Here is a 20,570-nt window from a genome sequence, read left to right on the forward strand (position 1 = left end):
TTCTTTTATTGAGGTCTTCAGAATATTCCATTGTATAAAATACCACAATTTATTTAGTCAGAATATTTTAAAGTCTACTTTCTACTTTTTGTGTGTGAATCAAGGACTAGATAGTTTCCTTCAGGCAGACTAGCCTCAAATAGCCCAGTGTTTATGCTTGTACGGTGGCGTCCCATCTTTCCTTTTGGGAGCTATTGAATTACTTTACAATACACTTGTTAGGTTCCTATTCTTAGGAGTTTTCTCTCTTTATTAGATTGATTGTCTTCGGTTTTGAATGTAACTCTGTCTCTTTCTCATAATCTGACATGAATATTATGAGGAGCGCTCAGACAAAATTTAGGAATATAGAGTTCCTTGATTCCAGGAAGTCTAGGATGACCAGGATTGCCAAGTCTAGGATTCCCAAATTCAGAAATTTAGAATAGTTGGTGATTGGTGTTCCCATATGCCAAGAAATACTAGAGATATGATAATACTCTGGAGACTGCCCTTCATTCATTTGTGCAAGCACTCCTTCATTTAACTGATGGCATTGACAGCGTATGTTGTGCCAGATGCCATTGTAATCAATGGGAATGCAGTCATGCAGACAGAAGTGTGTTTTTATGGCATTTACCTGTCAGGTTGAAGGTTACTGAAAATCAACAAGTAAACTGGGAACAAGAGTGAACAGTAATTTGAGATAGTAATAATGCTTTGGAGAAAATACAATAGGTAAATTTGTTAGAATGACTGTGAGGAAGGAAAGCAAGTGTTCAAATAATAATAGTGATAATAATAGAGTTTACTATTAATAGAGCAAAGATACTGCTCTAAGAGAATTACATTTTAAATCATTTAATCCCCAAAAAAGCTCAGTGAAGGAGGTAGCCCTTTTTGCCCTTCTCTTATAGAGGAGGAAACAGAAGCCCAGAGACATTAAGTTGCTTTTTAAGATCCCACAGCTTGTAAGAGGCAGAGATGGGATAGTAGGAACAGTTCCTTGAGGAGGTGACATTTGAGCTGAGACCAGAATGCAGAGAAGAAGCCACCCACGGAAACCCCAGGAAATATCCAGGTCCCGTTTCCTACAGTGAGCATGCTTAACCTATTTGTGGAACAGAAAGGCCAGTGTGAGAGGTTTCTGGTAACTTTTTATCAAAACGTATTCCACTGAAGCAATTTTGGGACATTTCTTCTTGCGTGAAGTTCTGCTAGAAAATGTTCTGGTCTTCCCCATGGTGGCTTGAAACTGTGCAGGACCACAGGTAGCAGAGAAAGATAGGTCCTGGGAGCAATTGTGTTTTGTTTTGAAGATTCAGATATTAGACTAGAGCACCAGGAAAATTCTGAGTGTCCAGACTTCAGCAAAGCATGATATCCTCAAAGAACAGCTAAGGAAGTTAGGCCACCTTTAGGTGGTTTCATTATTATTCCTTGAATGTGTCTGATTCATAGTTCAATAACAAAAAGTAAGTTCGTCTTTAAGAACATGCCTCCAAGCTCTATCCTTGCACATGGCATAGTCAACTTTTAATAATTCCTTTAATAAAAACATAGAAATGTGTTTATTAAATTTATAGGTGGTATAAAGCTGTTGTTAAGTGCAAACAGGATGACAGCAACAGAGTTAATATGGATTTGATAGACTATAATTGGGGTCATGCTTACAAGATATAGTCTAACAGTGAAAATTGTGAAGTTGTGTGTTAAGTTTATATGCATATACATATATGTGTGTGCTTTGCATTATGTATGTGTGTGTATGCATGTGTGTCTCTCTGTGTGTATACTTATAAATGCACACTCAGAGAATGGAGGAGTGCTTATTAAACGTTCTTTCAATACATGTATCAAGTCTAATGCACTGTTAGGAAGGTTATGTGTCAACTCCCTCAGTGGTACTGGATCTGCCATAGTTCATTTTGAGAGACTTTGGTCAACAGGAGAAGGACTGAAAAGGATCACAGTGAAAATGAGGGTTCTAGAAATTAGATCATAGATGGATAACATAAAGAAATGGAGAGGAATCTCCAGCCTCTCTCCCCTCCTAGAAATCACAGGGGTGGGACTGGAAGTTCCAAACCTCTAATCATGTGGTTGATTTTCCTGACAACCAGCCCCCATCCTTAGGTGCTTTCCAAAAGTCATCTCTTTAACATAATGCAAGACACCTTTATCACGCTCAGCATTTAGGAAATTCCAAGGGCTTTAGGAGCTTTGTGCCAGAAATGGGGACAAAAACCAAATATAAATTTCTTATTATAAATCACAGTATCACAGATAGTATGCAGTGAATATCTCGACTGGGTCTGTAGTTAGGCCACATGACTGCGGTAGACCTTGCCCTTACTGTATGCGAAATCAGAAGGATAGGTGGTAGGGAAAGAAGAAGAAAGATGTGAGAGAGTCCGCCTGCCGATGCAGGGGACATGGGTTCGTGCCCTGGTCCAGGAAGATCCCACATGCCGCGGAGCGGCTGGGCCCGTGAGCCATGGCCGCTGAGCCTGCGCGTCCGGAGCCTGTGCTCCACAACTGCGGAGGCCACAGCAGGGAGAGGCCCGCATACGGCAAAAAAAAAAAAAAAAAAAAAAAAAAGATGTGAGAGAGAGAGCACAGGAGTGAGAGAGAAAAGACCCACTAGGGCATGAGAAGAGAAAGAACATAAACAGCAACCATGTAAGTAAAAGTCACCAAGACTGTCCAAGAGATGGTAGGAACAAACAAGGCTCTATATGATGGCGCTGCATTTCAGAGGGAATCATAAACTTATCAGTAACAATTGCAAGTATCCTGGGCAGCTGTCTTGATGCATTAGGCGGCCAACTGGAAAAGTGAAAAAGCAGGTTTCCTTCTCCTTTAAAGAATCACCACCAACTCCTAAAGGTTTGTGTCTTAAGGGTCTCAAATCAATTTAGCTGAGGTATTTTATTAAAAAAAAACCAAAAAACCAAAACTCATCAAATCATGTGTGGCCCAGGATGGATTAGTCTGATCTGTTTTTATGCATTATAATTACCTACCCGTTTTGTGCATTACTTGTTCTCCTTAATCATAAAATCTGGGAACCAAGCAGGCAAATAGATTTAACTTCTCTGTGTCCTAGATTAGTCCTTACAGGACTCAGCTGTTCCTTACAATCAAGCTTCACCAAACTGTTTATCTGTGACGCTTAGAAGAAAAAAACAACAGCTCTATTTAGAGGCTGGGAGATTATGGAAATCTTTGCAAATTCACAGAAGAATGGGAGGAAGAGGGAAGAAAATGTAATTCCCAAAAAAGGTCAGTTCATTTCTCTCCTGTGTCTTCCTGCTGCATGTGTATTGAAAGCTCTTGAGTTGAAAAGCCATGGCTCCTGAGCTTGTTCACTGCCTCTCTTTTTCATCTGTTTAAGATAATCACGTAATAGAGAGAGAAATACATTGAATGTTGTTCTTTCTGGCATTTTCCCAAATTACAGTTATGATCTCTTTACATTCCCGTCACATCCTTCTGTATAGAGCATTATCAGGGGAACTTGTTAAAAGATAGGCATTCCTGGGTCCTCCTTAGACCTACAAAAGCAGAATATCATGGGAATATGGCCTGAGAATATGTATTTTAAAATTTAGTAGAAGATTTTAATGTACATAGATATGTGACAATTAATAATTGTTTAGACAATGTTCCAAGCTTCTGATAAAGGGATTGGAATAATCGGAAGCAGCAATGTGGACTGGAGATGGAGGACTTCTACTTTGGGTTGGTTATAGCTGCTGAGAGCTCTGGAAGGAATTCCCAGTTTTTGGTATCCTTGGTATATTAATTGATTGCAATTCGGTGGGCAGTGGAGAGAGGAGGGTAGAAATTGTTTCAACCTTAATAGGGTAAACCTTAGTATACTTATGCTTTGCTTGGTTGCCAATTGTACCTACACTTGTTGGAAAAGTTTGCACTAAAGCCACCCCAAGGGTGACCTGGGAAAAGCTTACAGGACCTCTAGTCATGCTATTCAGGGAAGAAGAAAAATGTTGGTTTTTCTGGGCAGGGAATTGAGTACCATTCCACAGTACTAAAAATAAGAAAGAATTATGACACAGGTAGTAAAGCATGATGGATGGTTTGGGGAAGGCTAGTTGGCATTTTTACTTACCCTTTCCCATAACAGAACAGCAAGAGGGCAGTCATTCCGTTGGGGAAATCAAAGAGCAGCACATTTAAAACAAATGAAAGGAAACTTCACAACCTGTAATGAACTCCAGACACTGTGGCCGCAGATTGCCAAGGAAGATTACCAAAACAATTAAATGTTTGTGTGTGAATAATGATAGCGTTTTACAACCTAAATAGGTAGAAAAATAAATCCTGTACCTTCAGCTAAAGTTGGCTTCTTTTTCTTTAAGAGTTATTATCTATCTTTCCATTTGGGGGGGAAAAAAGCTGATCTCCAACTGTATCCAAAAAGTGCTGTTTCTTACTTAAACAGATGATAGGGTGCTATTGCCCAGAGTCATTAAATCTGTGAGAAGAATGGGGCTGTGATGGGGTCTCCAAGACCAGAAAACCCAGCGTGGAGGCCGGTTGGAAAGAACTCTTGGACTCAGCATATTGTTGTACTCATGACTAAGATTTATTATAGCAGTACAGAAGTCAGGATATATAGCCGTATCATAAGGGGAAAAGACACAGGTAGAGTCTGCGGGAATCCACGTGCAGGTTCCTTATGCTCTAGTCCTCCCATGAAGGGTCACAAAAGCACATTCTTTCCCAACAGTGTACATGCAGTAACATGTATGTGATGTTCGTGCCCAGAAAAGCCCATTAGAAAATGAGCACCCAAGGTTCTTACTGGGGCTGGTCACATAAGCGCCATCTGCTTAGCATGTACCAAAATTCCAGACTCTTTGAAATAAAACAAGTACTCGTCACAAACCATATTGTTTCCCAAAGCAGTCTGGCACAGTGATCCCCTCTTCTCAGTTAGCTTTTGACTGGGAACATTCCGAGAACCGAGTTCTCAGATCCAGCCAAGGGCCAACATTTCAAGCAAGCCCTTCTAGGTATAGCAGTCTCAGACCTCCTACATTAACTCTTTTTCACAGGGGCAGATGACGAAGCTGTGGTGACACTGGGGTTAAAAGAACTTTCAGATCTAAAATAAAGCAATGGCAATTACTATAGATTTCATGCCATGGCAAAATGAATCACTGAACGATCCAAGAGAGCAAATCATTTTATTGTTTTAAGGCATGGATATACCTGTGGTCATCCATTTTTGTAAAACTTTGTTTTCTTATCTTGACCATTATCAATTGGCCTATTCATTTCCCTCCATAAAACATTTGTAGTCTGAATCCAAGATTAATTACACTAAAAAAATTGGAGCAATTTAGAAACTCCAGAAACCTGGGGCTAATATTGAGTTGGCCAAAAAGCTCATTCAGGTTTTTTCATAACGTCTTACAGAAAAACCCAAACAAACTTTTTATTTGTCCACTTATTTGTTGCTTCCTTATTTTAAAACTAATATGCAAGGTGACCTTTAACATTGCTTGTTATACTACCATAAGTACAGACATACAAATGCTTCATAAACTTCCACTTTCTAAAAGTATCCCAACTCTTCAGGTCTTAGTATTTAAGTAGACTATTTGCTGTACATCAAGATTGGAAGTTCCCCAGGGGAACTGGGGAATTGGGGATAGAGGTGATAACGCATTACCTCTAAATATAATTTGAAAGGTGACATTACACATTGAGGAATAAAAGCTCATTAAATACCTTAAAAATAACTACGTCTCAATATAAACAATTACCTATAGTTACAAATATATTTATCTGAATGAAATCGGGAGTACCACTTGGAATGCCTTAGTACCTCGCGTCATGACTTAAACATAGTTTAAGCTCTTTGGTAACCGGTATATTTGACATCAATGCGTGATTTGAAAAAACAATTTTTTCCATTTTTCACATTTCCAATTCTAGTTCAAGATCTGGATGCCTCAAGCCTGTACTACTCCAAAAACCAACTTTATAATCTGCCCTACCTCTAACATCTACCCATCCAAAATATATCTTGCCAAATGAATCTCCCCATTCTGCTAATGTTATTCCTTGCCCCAGAATCTTTGATTTCTTTCAGCTTGAGAATAAATCTCTAAAACCACCACCATCACTAATTTGGTCCAAATTTAGCTAATTTAAGAATGAATCAATTATATCACTATGACAGTCATGTTGGAATTGTAGATAGAGTTTGTTCTGTTGTGCCTCCAAGAAAGATAGAAACAAAAGGACTACCCTCCTCACATCTCCCCCCATTAAAATTTTACACATCCTCGGTACAGAGACTGTTGAGGTTTTCCATAGTGAATGCCTGTGTTCTCCCACTTCGATGGTTAATTTTATGCATCAGTGTGACTGGGCTAAGAGATACCCGGATAACTGGCAAAACTTTATTTCTGGCTGTGTCTGTGAGGGTGTTTCTGGGAGAGATTAGCATTTGATTTCAGCAGCCTGAGTAAAGAGATCTGCCCTTACCAACATTGGCAGCATTGTCTATTCTGTTTTTAAAGTCCCGAATAGAACAGAAAGGTGAAGGAAGGGCCACTTCCTTCTCTTTCTTCTTGAGCTGGGCATATTTTCCCTGCCCTTGAACATCAGAGCTTCTGGTTCTTGAGCCTTTGAACTCTGGGACTTACATCAGCAGCCCCCTGGTTCTCAAACCTTTGGACTTGGACTGAATTTTACCACTAGCTTCCCTGGTTCTCCTGTTTGGAACTGCAGACTGTGGGACTTCTTGGCCTTGACAACCTCATGAACCAATTCCTGTTGGAATTACAAATCTCCTCTTCTCTCCCTCTCTCTCTTTCTCTATCTCTCTGTCTATCCATCCATCCTAGTAGTTCTGGTTCTTTGGAGAATGCTAACTAACACACCCACCAAAGTTTTCCATATTGCTTTGATGAAGGATGGTATTTGTAGGGTCTTCTAGGGAATGTTGCAAAGTGTTTCTCTCTTCTCAGGTAATCCGTTCTAATATTCCCACCTCCCTATGTTTTCTGACCTCTTCATACTCTGCCAGGACTGTTGCAGCCTCTCCACCTTATCTTTTGTACAAGCCATCACCCCAACAGTGCATTAGGATTGGTTCCAGATGTCGTTGCTGCTGTGACATTAAATTTTTTTTTTTTTTTTGCGGTACGCGGGCCTCTCACTGTTGTGGCCTCTCCCGTTGCGGAGCACAGGCTCCGGACGTGCAGGCTCAGCAGCCACAGCTCACGGGCCCAGCCGCTCCGCGGCATGTGGGATCTTCCCAGACCGGGGCACGAACCCATGCCCCCTGCATTGGCAGGCGGACTCTCAACCACTGCGCCACCAGGGAAGCCCTGTGACATTAAATCTTGAATCATGGGAGAGTGTTGCCCTGTAATACTCTTCCCTCTTCACCCTCATGATCCACTCCCACACCTGTCCCTCTGGTTCCTTCTTGTATACATCAGCCCAGTCCTTCAGTTATTTTGGGGAGCAAGCTATTTCCATTCCAAGTAGGGATTTTAATTTCCTGTTCAGATTATGTTAAAACCTGTCCATATTTATTGGTCTGAAGACCTTGAGTAGCAGCAGAGCAGAATAAGCATCATCTTGAAAGTAAGATGCTTCAAGTGTGATCTTTTGCAAGCCTTCTAGGCAAGGTAAGACCATTTTTCTCTGGCAAGGAAATAAAGGCTGCTTCTGCCAGTCCCCTGTTTTCAGAGCAATCTGAGATTCAAGACTCTCAGGCTTGTCCCCCAGGTGTCCTCAATTCAGATCTCAGGTACTCTGCCCTCCTGTAAGAGCTCTACCTTTAATATGAGACCTGTTAACTTTGTATGTTTAGTCTCCTTTGTAGATCTGATAGCTTTACAATTAAATCCTGGCCATGAATTTTAGCCCAGTCTGTCCTCTTGCTGTAGGAGATAAGGGTCACTTTAAATACCATCATGGTATTTAAGCCTTTTGGCTTTCATTGCTTGTCATTTTTTTAGTTTAAGATTTCCAAAGCAAGGGCTTTGGAATAAAGTCAGTGCTCTCCACAATGCTTACAATTATTCGTGTCCTCGCAATGTTTATATACCTAAATTACTGTGGAAGTTGGTACTTCACCTTCCACCGGTATAGCACGCCGGTCCATAACAGATGAGAGTCAGTCATTTGGTTGCTCTGGCTCACCAGGAGTAATCATACTCAAATATCAACACTAATGTTGTCTTTGTTGCTATTTAACACTAGGGGATCCCTTTCCAGAATCCCAGGATTAAACAGAATATAACTTGCAAGGTATGGAAAAATACAGGAGATATTTTGCATAATCTTGAATCATTGAATGTTTTCTGCAAATGACAGTATTTCCTTTTTTTGCATAGTAGATGCTCCATAAAAGTTTTATATTAAATCAGCATGGTCTTAGGCTCTCTTATTTGCTGTCCACTTTGAGTTTCAAGGGAAAGCAAACTCAATGATTGTAACTGAAAAACAACTTGCAAAATATATATAAATAAAATATGCATGAATCCCCATTTCAGAGAATAGAAATAAAACTCCTCTCTCCCCTGTCAGTTTTAATGTAAATCTGTTTTCCACAGATGTTCATTTTACAGTCAGATAAGATTTTCAGAAACAAACCTGAGATAGATGTATTTGGAGGGAAACAATTTTACCCTTTCTCCATTACTCCACCCTTGTTCATGAAATTGGAACTCTGCCTCTATAGGAAATATTGAAAATCTTTTTTTTTCTTTTTTTCCCTTTTCAATGACTCATCTCTTCCCAGGAGAGAAGGAATGACTTGTGTGGTGGGCAACATAGGGAGAAGAGATCTGAGCAATGGTAGCCTATCCTTCTTGCTTCTCTCTTTGAGGTGGTCGGAATAGAGGCTGGGCTGGTTGGGAAGCTAGGGCAATTTCCCAACTTCCGAGCCAGTGATCACCTGTATAGAACAACTAACTCTCAACTTGAGTTGGTCCCAATATTTAGATTACAATGTGCCAAAGCAAATTGAGATTCCATATTTTAGTCAATGCAGTTTTATTTATAAACTGTATTTATAGAAGAGGAAAGTGCCTTTCATGATACTCCCACTTTTGAGACTAAGCCGTCTTTTTTACATCCGTTTGAGTTAATGAGAGTTGGATAATGAGGTTATAGAAATTTATTTATTACCAAAGTTTTGGTTAGTAAAATCAACTTCTAAAGATGAGCGTAGATTAATAACCTAAATGAATGTGTAGTTTACCGCATAAACATTTTAAGAGAGGTTTTATGAAATGTTTTAATCTTAAGTTTATAAATCAATGGTATGATTCTGGGTGTCTTTGTCTATTCAAACAAATCAAGATCTTTGTGTTTCTTAGTCAATAGAGAGAAATATAACTTATGCTTATGAAATATAAAGTAAATATAAATTTATCTGAAACAGGTATGTAAATATATCAAACTTTCCTTAAGTGATCTAACAATATAAAGTACCAGCTGGGGATTTGCTTCCTTAAGCCCCTGAGTTAACAGTCTCCCATTCTTTCCTGGCTTCAATAACAGCTTCTAAGCCAAGAACTGAATCACTGATTGCACCTATATATTTCTATCCAGAGATAAAGTTTAAAATATTGAGCTCATAAATTTCTGCTTTTACAGGGGCAGGCTAATTTTATTTGCCATTTTAAATAGCATTTTCCAATCCAGGTTTTCTAGCAATAAAGACTATTTCTTAAATGGTAAAATTTCTTAAGGAATGGGGGTACGATTGGCAACTCAGAGAAACCTCTCTTAATATGTTCCTCATAATAATGACCAGGGCCTCTTCCGTTAGAAAATTATCTCATCATAAGTAGTTCTGGTTATTGAGATAGCATAGTTGTATAGGACTTTGAGAGAATTTCAGTATTTTGTGACATTTTAAAACATATGAATTTATCTCTGCCATTTTCTCTTTTTTGTTTTCCCCCACTATGCCTTTTGGAGAGGGAACAAGGTTCTGATTTGTAATGCTGTGTCTAGTGATTACTTTTTTTCCCCTGGGGATTAGAAAATCTAGTAAAACAGAACTGAAGTGTTGTGGATAGGTGTCACTAGGTATAGTTTAGGTGGCAAACTTTTTGCAGTTATAAACTTAGGTTTGTAAAATAAAAATTAGGCATCTTTGTACTCTTTATGTACCTATAACATTGTAAACCTGAAGTTTTCCTCTTACAAGCAGGCTGGTATCTCAGAGGCATCAGTGCATTTGTTGGTAAGTTCAAGGAGACTAAGAACTGGAGGATGTGGCCAAGATAACAGAGTAGGAAGAGCCTGAGCTCACCTCCTCTCATTGGCAGAACAAAATTATAACAATTTTCAGAGCAACTGTCTATGAAAATGACCTAAGACTAGCAGAAAATATTTTTCACAACAAAAGGCATAAAGAAGGAGACCGGTAGGAGGGGTGGAGACACAGAGTAATCAAGACACTTGGATAGGTGACTCACAAGGGAGAGGATAATCGCAATTGCAGAAGTTATCCCCAAGGAGCAAGGGTCTGAGCACCTCATTGGGTTCCTGAAGCTAAGAGTCCTGCACTGGGAAAATGAGTCCCCAGAATGCCTGGCTTTGAGAACCAGTGGGACTTGCATTAGGGGGAGCCAGAAGGCTGTAGAAAACAGCTCTCAAGGGACATACACAAAACCCCAAATGCTCCAAGTCCCAATGTAGAGGCAATAATTTGAAAGGGGCCTGAGTCAGAGCCATTCGCTGATCTTGAAGAGTCTCCCAGAGAGGCAGGAGGCAATTGGGACTCCCCCAGGGACACAGATGCTAGTGGCAGCCATTTGTGGGAGCTCATTCTACCACAAGGGCACTCTTTTGGAAACCTCTCTTTAGCATATTAGTGCTGAGGGCTTACTCATCCACCAGTGGGCCAGCACCAGCCCTGGGCACCCCTGGACTGTGCAGCCAGTCATGTCAGGACTGGGCCTTGCTCACCAGAGGGCCAACAGCCACCATATGAGGTAGGGCCTGGAAGCCAAGTGGACTGGGGGCCAGCCCTACCTGCCAGTATGACCATACTAGTCAGCCCTGCCACAACAGAAGGGCCCATACAACCCACTGAGGGAGCACCTCTAGAGCATATAGCTTTGCTGACCAGAGTGGAGTACACTGCTGAGTCCCATAGCATATCTCCACATAAGGCCAGTTCTCTAAGATCAGGAAATATAAATGACCTATCTAATACATTGAAATAAACACAGAGAATTAGGCAAAATGAGGAGACAGAGGAATATGTTCCAGATGAAGGAATGAGACAAAACCCCAGAAGAACTAAGTCAAGTGGAGATAAGCAATATACCCGATAAAGAATTCAAGGTCGTGGTTATAAAGATGATAAATGAACTTGGGAGCAGAATAGATTAACACTGTGAGAAGTTTAATGAAGAGTTAGAAAGTATAAAGAAGTACCAAACAGAGTTGAATAATACAGTAACTGAAAAAACAAAACAAAACAAAACAAAACACTAGAAGAAATCAACGGCAGATTGGATGATACAGAGGAATGGATCAGTGAACTGGAAGACAGAGTAGTGGAAATCATCCAAGGTGAAATAATTTTTTTTTTTAATTAAGAAAAATGAAAATAGTTTAAGAGGTAGTTGGAAAGGAAGGAATGCTTCCAAACTAATTCTATGAGGCAAACATTACCCTGATACCAAAACCAAACAAAGACACCATAAAAAAAGAAAATTAGAGGCCAATACCACTGATGAACATGGATACCAGAATTCTCAACAAAATATTAGCAAAGCAAATTTAACAGTACATTAAAAGGATTATACAGATCCCATGATGAAGTGAGATTTATCCCAGAAATGCAAGTATGGGTCAATATCCATAAATTAATCAATGTAATACACCACAATAACAAATTGAAAAGTAAAAATCATGACAATTTCAATAGATATAGAAAAGCTTTTGACAAAATTCAACATCTGTTTGTGATAAAAATTCTCAACAAAGTGGGAATGAAAGAAACATACCTCAACATATAATAAAGGTTATGACAAACCAACAGCTAACATCATTCTCAACAGTACAAAGCTGAAAAAATTTCCTCTAAGATCAGGAAAAAAGACAAGGATGCCCACTCTTACCACTTTTATTTAACATAGTATTGGAAGTCCTAATCACAGCAATCAGATAATAAAAAGAAATAAAAGGCATCCAAATTGAAAAAGAAGTAAAATTGTCACTGTTTGCAGATAACATGATACTGTATATAGAAAATCCTAAAGATGCCACAGAAAACTATTAAAACTAATAAATTCAGTAAAGTTGAAGATACAAAATTAATATACAGAAATCTCATGTTTTTATACACTAACAAAAACTATAAGAAAGAGAATTTTTAAAAAATCCTATTTTCAACTGCATCAGAAAAATAAAAGACCTAGTAATAAATCTAACCAAGGAGTAAAAGAACTGTACTTGGAAAATTATAAGATGTGGAAAGAAATTGAAGACAACACAAACAAATGATAAGATATACTGTGTTCGTGGATAGGAAGAATTAATATTGTTAAAATGACCATACTCCGCAAGGCAACCTACAGATTCAGTGCAATCCCTATCAAAATACTAATGACATTTTCCACAAAACTAGAACAAATAATTCTAAGAATTGTATGGAACCATGAAAGACCAACAATAGCCAAAACAACCTTGAGAAAGAACAAAGCTGGAGGTATCATGCTCTCTGATTTCAAAATATACTGCAAAGCTATAGTCATCAAAACAGTATGGTACTGGCATAAAAACAGACACATAGATCAATAGAGGTCAATAGAGAGCCCAGAAATAAACCCACACTTATATGGTCAATTAATCTATGACAAAATCTTTTTGGGAAAACCTCTTCAATAAATGGTGTTGGGAAAACTGGACAGCTACATACAAAAGAATCATACTGAACTACTTCCTCACACCATGTACAAAAATAAACTCAAAATGGATTAAAGACTTAAATGTAAGACCTAAGACCATAAAACTCTTACAAGAAAACATAGGCAGTAAACTCTTTGACATTGGTTTTGGCAGTAACTTTTTGTATCTGTCCCCTAAGGCAAAGGCTCCAAAAGCAAAAATAAACAAATAGAACTACATCAAACTAAAAAGCTTTTTCACAGAGAAGGAAACCATCAACAAAATGAAAAGGCAACCTACTCAATGGGAGAAATATTTTCAAATGATATATCCAATACAGGGTTAATATCCAAAATATACAAAGAACTCATACAGCTCAATGTCAAGACACAAAACAACCTGATTAAAAAGTGGGCAGAGGACCTAAAGAGACATATTTCCAGAGAAAACAGACCAACAGGTACATGAAAAGATATTCGACATCACTAATCATTAGGGAAATACTAATCAAAACCACAATGAGATATCACCTCACACCTGTCAGAATGGCTATTATCAAAAAGACAACAAATAACAAATGTTGGTAGGATGTAGCAAAAGAGAACACTCATGCAATGTTGATAGAAATGTAAATTGTTATAGTCACTATGCAAGACAGTATGGTTTCCTTTAAAAATTAAAAATATGACTACCATACAATGCAGCAATTCCACTTCTGAGTATTTACTTGAAAAAACCCAAAACCACTAATTTGAAAAGATATATATACAATGCTACTGTTCATTGTAGCATTATTTATAATAGCCAAGATATGGAAGCAACCTAAGTGTCCATAAACAGATGAATGGATAAAGAAGATGTGATATATATATATACACAATGGAATATTATTCAGCCATAAAAATAATTGATTCTTGCCATTTATGACAGCATGGATGGACCTAAGAGGGCATAATACTAAATGAAATAAGTCAGAGAAAGATGAATACCATATGATTTCACTTATGTGTGGAATCTAAAACAAAACAAAACAAAACAAGCAAGCAGAACAAAACAGAAACAGACTCATAAATACAAAGAACAAGCTGGTGGTTACCAGAAGAAAAGGGGGTGAGAGCATGAGTGAAATAGGTGAAGGGGATTAAAAGGTACAAATTTCCAGCTATAAAATTAATGTCCCTTGGATGTAATATACAGCATAAGGAATATACTCAATAATATTGTAATAACTTTGTATGGTGACAGATGGTAATTAGACTTATTGTGGTGATCATTTTGTAATGTATAAAAATATCAAATCACTATGCTGTACACTTGATACTAATATAACATTGTAAGTCAATTACACTTCAGTTTAAAAATACTAAATAAATAGACAAATAGGTACATCAATAAATAAATAAATGGAGGCTAAGAATTGTTTAGACTGGTCATACCTAAATGTATTTTTTTCTTTATTGAGGCATAATGTGTTTATATCATAAAAAGTACAGATCTTGGGGCTTCCCTGGTGGCGCAGTGGTTGAGAGTCCGCCTGCCGATGCAGGGGACACGGGTTCGTGCCCCGGTCCGGGAAGATCCCACATGCCGCGGAGCAGCTGGGCCCGTGAGCCATGGCCACTGAGCCTGCGCGTCCGGAGCCTGTGCTCCACAACGGGAGAGGCCACAACAGTGAGAGGCCTGAATACCGCAAAAAAAAAAAAAAAAAAAAAGTACAGATCTTAAGTGCAGATTTTTAAAAAATTTAATTTATTTTTTTATGCAGCAGGTTCTTATTAGTTATCTATTTTATACATATTGGTGTATATATGTCAATTGTACAGTTTGATAACTTCTGACAAATTTATACATCCTTGTTACTGCCACCCAAATCAAAATATAGCAAATTTCCACCAAACCAGAAAGTTCCCTGATGCTGTTTTCCATTGAACAGCTACCCCCGCCACTTCTATGACAACTACTATTCTGATTTCTATCATAATTACTTGTTTTGCGTGTTCTCCATCATCATCTAGATGGACTCTTAGGGTGTGTACTTTTTTTGTGCTTGGCTTCTTTTGCTCAATAAACTGGCCTTTTAGGTTGGTGCATGTTGTTGCAAGAATTATTATTCATCTTTATTGCTGAATTGTAACCAGTTGTGTGAGTACATCACAATTTGTTTATTATCCCATTGATGGGCATTTGGTTTGTTTGCAGATTTTGGTTATTTTCAAAAAACTTTTTTGGAACATTCTTGTGCAAGTTGTTTTCTGGACATATGTAGGAGTAAAATGGCTGAGTCACAGGGTAGGTATGTTTATTTGTATAAAAAACAGCCTGATTGTTTTAAACCAAAGTGTTATATCATTTTACACTCTCAGTAACAATATATGAGGGTTCTAGTTGAGCCACATTTTTGCCTATGTTTGATATTGATTTTCAGTTTAATTTTAGCCATTCTAGGAAGTATGAAGTAGTATCTCCTTACAGTTTTAAATACTGTTTCCCTGGTGACTAGTGATGTTGAGCATCTTTTTAATGTGCTCATTGGTCATTTGTGTATTTTTCTTTTGTTAAGTGTTTGTTCAAATATTTTCCCATTTTAAAAGAATTGGTGGTTTGTATTGAGTGGTACTAGTCTTTATCTATTTTGGATACATGTGCTTTGTCAGATATGTGTGCTGTTAATATATTTTTTTCCCCAGCCTGTGGCTTGCCTTTTTCTTTTCTTAATGGTGTCTTTTGATCAGCATATGTTAATAAAAAAACAAAGCCTAAATGCAACTTATAATTTGCCATACTTTTCTATTGTTGAATAATTTGAATAGAATAATTTTTCAAAATACACCAATTTTAAATGTTCTAAAATTGTGTTCAATAAATTAATCTCTTTTTTAAAGATCTTTTCAAGTATCATAAAAGACTCCTTAGTAGCCACCATACTTATAGACTTTGAGAAAGAGTGTGACAGAGATAGAAACACACACATGCAGACTTTGTGAGTTTCTGGGTGTGTCCAAATTGAGGACCTAGGATGATTGTGTTACTAACAGTGAAGTGAAACTCAGGAGACAATGTTGGATTGAGAGGGGCTGTCTTGGTTCTAGGCCCTGTGGCCAAAGTGTGACAATGGAAGGTCTTTTCCAAGGCTGCTGTCAAGACGTACGTGCTCTGGGCCTGGTAATATTGGGTACTTGCTTTCAGTATTTTGGCTGAGAAAAACAAACAGAGTTAAATGTTTCATGAAGCTATGAAGCTTAATCATCAAAGTTCTTGACTGGCATGGACCCCTTCCAAGACCCTCGGAAGGGTCCTGGCCACATAGTTACATGATGATATACTTCTTTTATAAAATTTGCAAAAATAAGGTATTTGAACCATGATAGGTTAAGACCACTGTCTTCTTCCACTCTGATTCCCTTCTCTCATATTCACTTTCTTCTCTCATCAGTTGGTTTTGGAATGTCCGTGAGACTTTGGGTTAGGGTTAGGCTAACCTAGTTAAGCTGGGAAAGTTGAGATGAAGGTACACTTAGTTTTGGTTTAGTGGGATACATCTATGAGGCTTGGAGTCACCTGTGTTTAATTATTTCTTTGCTGGTCGTTCTAGTGTAGGAATGGCTTCTAGGAATAGCCCTACCATCCATTATATCAATACCTCTGGTGTTGTGAGATGACAGTGGATAGCCAGGGGTCATATAGTAATATAACAGCGTTTTTGATATTTGACCCTGGAAGCACATATACAGTAGAAGAGAATCAAGATTTGAAACATACAGACCAGAAACTAGCCTGTGGAACATTCTTTTGAACTTTATATATATTAAAGTACAAGTGATAGATTCATCTTTCACTGACAATCAAATGTTCTTACTTATGAGACATATACGCAAAAAATGTAGACAATACGCAATTATAAACATGCCTTACCTATTATTTTTATTGGAGTCACATGAAATAAAAATCAAAATTTTGTGTCTGTTAGGACACAAATAGTATAAAAGCTAAGTATATTTGTTCGTGTATATTCACAAGTGTTATGCACCCCAACATATGAGATCTTGACTAAGTGTATCTGATATATCTTGTCCTCAAGGGAATTCTGGTAGTTTAGGCAGAATTGCACATGACATCACTAGCAACAAAGGAAAAATGTAATAAAAACCACATATACCTTCACAAAACTTCCACATATATTCAGCAGTAAGTTAATGTATGTAGCATAAGGATCATTTGGTTATGCAATTATATGGCTCAACACTATGTAATGACAATTTTGAATGCATTTGCATTGCTTCTTGTGCACCTTATTTTCAGATTAAAAAAAAATTTCAGAATAATTAAATGAATGAATAGGCTGTTGAACTGTTTGATAATCCAGTTAATGAAGAAGAGTGGATCATAAAAATATGTCAGAAAAAGGCTTACTTTTCTTGCTAATTTTAAACAATTACTAACATAGATAAGGATAAGATAAAATTTATAATATGTTATGACAACCAGGATGTCCTTGACGAACTGGTTAGAGAATGATCATTTTAAAGATTATTTGTTTAGTCACTCATAAAATTCAAAGTGATCTGAAATCTCATAGGTCATGTATGAAAGAAGCTTGATAGTAATCCTATAAATGGGCATGAATTTTGAATCTGAAAACACCTTTTTTAATCTATCAATAACAGTAGAAGAGTATTTTGATCAACCATGATAAAGCAAAGAGTAAATTATATCTCTATTCTTCCTAGAGAAATGGTATAAAACCATGACCATATGAGAAGAGGTATTAAAAAATGCAGCCAAAGTAGAGAAAAATTATTATACATGCATCAGACAGTTGATTGATGAAAATATTAACAACTTGTAGGAATACGCCCAGTTAAATATCAACTTTGAAAAAATTGGTTGATATTATTCTGACTTATTGTCTAAATAATCACATTTGTATCGAATATAGTTGAAATTTTGTATTCTTTCATTTAAGGAGGGATCCCCGAATTGTTTGTTTTCAGACTCCTAAAAATTTAATATAGGGTGTGCCAGTGTATTCCTCTTTAACAGACATCCTGGGAAAATCTCACACAAAGAGAGGCAGAGTACCAGTCATGTGGGCTGAATGCCTGACAGCTTCTTGTAAAACTGATCATGGACACACTCAATCCTGAATCAAGTACAAAGCTCTGATCAAATTCTTCATTCCATATGCCTGTGCCTCGTGTGTCATCTCAATTTTTAAAATTTCTTTACTTTCATTTGTTTGTATTTTTAGGCTTTTAGTATAAGCTCTTTCAATACTCTCACTGCTTTTACACTTATAAGACATGATGGTGTTAATAAGATTCATTTTAAAAAGGACCTAAAACTAAGCATAAACTCAGCAAACACCCAATAAATTAACAATAAATTGACTGAGACTAAAATGATTGCATGACATCCACTGCCTGCCAGTAATCACAGCCAATGAGGACACCCTTTAAGCAAAACGTGAACTAATTTTTAATAAAAGTTAAAAAATATAAGGAACTTTTCTTTATTTAGATTATGTAAAAGTAAAGCATCTGTACATAAAATGCACTCAACAAGATGTAAAAAACCACTGCAGTATCTGTTTAGGTTATCTGAACCTCTGTTTACCTCCATCATTGACTATGTTAATTTTTTTCCTGTAATATGCCAGAGAATATCTGGAAGGATGTGAAGGAAATTACTTTGGATAAATGGGGATCAGTATAATTTGATATCATAGAGGAAACATTAGCTCATAGAACATAATATAAACCATACATGTATATGTGACCTTTCCTCATTTCTCCTTTTAAAATAAGATTCCCAGATTCTTTTCAAAAACATTTTAGAGAGTTAAACATTCAGTTGACTTTCATTCTTTTAGAACTTTGTGCAGACAAATCTAGTGACAGCTCTTCTCCTAACTCCTGAGATTGACAACCCTCTTCAGGTAGTAGGTAGTTGTAGGGAGGGTGGGGTGTAGGAAGGAGGGAGAGAGATGTTATTTTCAAATTTGAGTCATGAGTGGACTCGGATTTGAGCATAGTGAGCGTTAAGGGATAAGGATACAGGAAATGCCTGAAATGGAGAAAGGGGTTTGAAAGAGAGTCAAAGCCAAACTTTACTTAATTTGTCTCCAATTTTACCAAAGGACTTTTCTTGGACTCTACTTCCCCAAGCCTTTTTTGCTTGCTTAGTCATATCATCCAAGTCTCAGAACTTTTCCCTACCACCTCCTGCTGAAGTAGCTCTCCTCTAGGTACCCTCTGTTCTTTTACTATATTTTACTTGGAAATCTTCTCTCTCTCTCAAAATCTTTTTTTTTATTATTATTGAAGTATAGTTGATTTACAATATTGTGTTAGTTTCAGGTGTGCAGCAAAGTGATTCAGGTATATATTTTTTCAGATTATATTCCATTATAGATTATTGCAAGACATTGAATATAATTCCTTGGCTATACACTGAATTCTGTTGCTTATCTATTTTACATATAGTGGTTTGTATCTGTTAATCCCATACTCTTAATTTGTCCTTCCTTCCCTTTCCCCTTTGGTAATCATAAGCTTGTTTTCTATTTTACATATAGATTCATTTGCATTATTTTTTAGATTCCACATATAAGTTATATCATATGGTATTTGTCTTTCTCTGACTTACTTCACTAAATATCAATATAATATTCTTTAGGTCCATCCATGTTGCTGCAGATGGCAATATCTCATTCCTTTTTTATGGCTGAGTAATATTCTGGGGTGTGTGTGTGTGTGTGTGTGTGTGTGTATGTGTTTATATCAATCACATTTTCTTAAGCCAATCACCTGTTGATGGACACTTGGGTTGTTTCCATGTCTTGGCTATTGTAATAAAAATCTTTAAAAAATGTGTTTATTGTCTGTCTCCCTCACTAAAACAGAAACTCTATGAGGACCAGTTTTTTTCCGTTGTTACTATGCTGAGTCCTACAATAGTGCCCAGAACATAATAGATGGGTTTGAAGTATTTTAAGTTCTCACAAATTCTTAGCTTAACAACTTGTTTGAGGCATATAGATATGCTAAAGATTCAATATATATGTTAAATGTTGCAATTAAAAAACATTACCTTTTGTTGTAGACAGAGGCCAAAGAATGCTAAAAAGTATGAAGTCAATATTTTACATACAGAAACATTCTATACTCCTTTAACATAAATGCGTATTTAATCACTGTCCTAGCCAGTGTGTTCTTTCTGGCATTACTAATTATCGGGGAAATAATAATCAAAACTACAATATCACCTCACATCTCTTAGAATGGCTATTATCAAAGAGACAACAAGCGTTGGCGAGAATGTAGGGAAAAAGGAACCCTTATTGCACTGTTGGTAGGAATGTCAATTGGTAGAGCCACTAGGAAAAGCAGTATGGAGGTTCCTCAAAAAATTAAAAATAAACTACCATATGATCCAGGAGTTCCACTTCTAAGTATATATCTGAATGAAATAAAATCACTATCTTGAAAAGATGTCCTCGTGACCCTGTTCACGCAGTATTATTCACAATAGCCAAGGCATGGGAGCAATTGAAGTGTCTGTCGATAGGTGAATGAATGATTAAAATGTGATATATATATATATATATATATATATATATATGTCTCACGTGATTTATATGTATCTTTATATTTAGATCTATATACGTCTCACGTGACTTA

Source organism: Monodon monoceros, unplaced genomic scaffold (assembly GCF_005190385.1).
Source record: "Monodon monoceros isolate NGI ecotype Baffin Bay Population unplaced genomic scaffold, NGI_Narwhal_1 Super_Scaffold_4, whole genome shotgun sequence".
NCBI lineage: Eukaryota > Metazoa > Chordata > Mammalia > Artiodactyla > Monodontidae > Monodon > Monodon monoceros.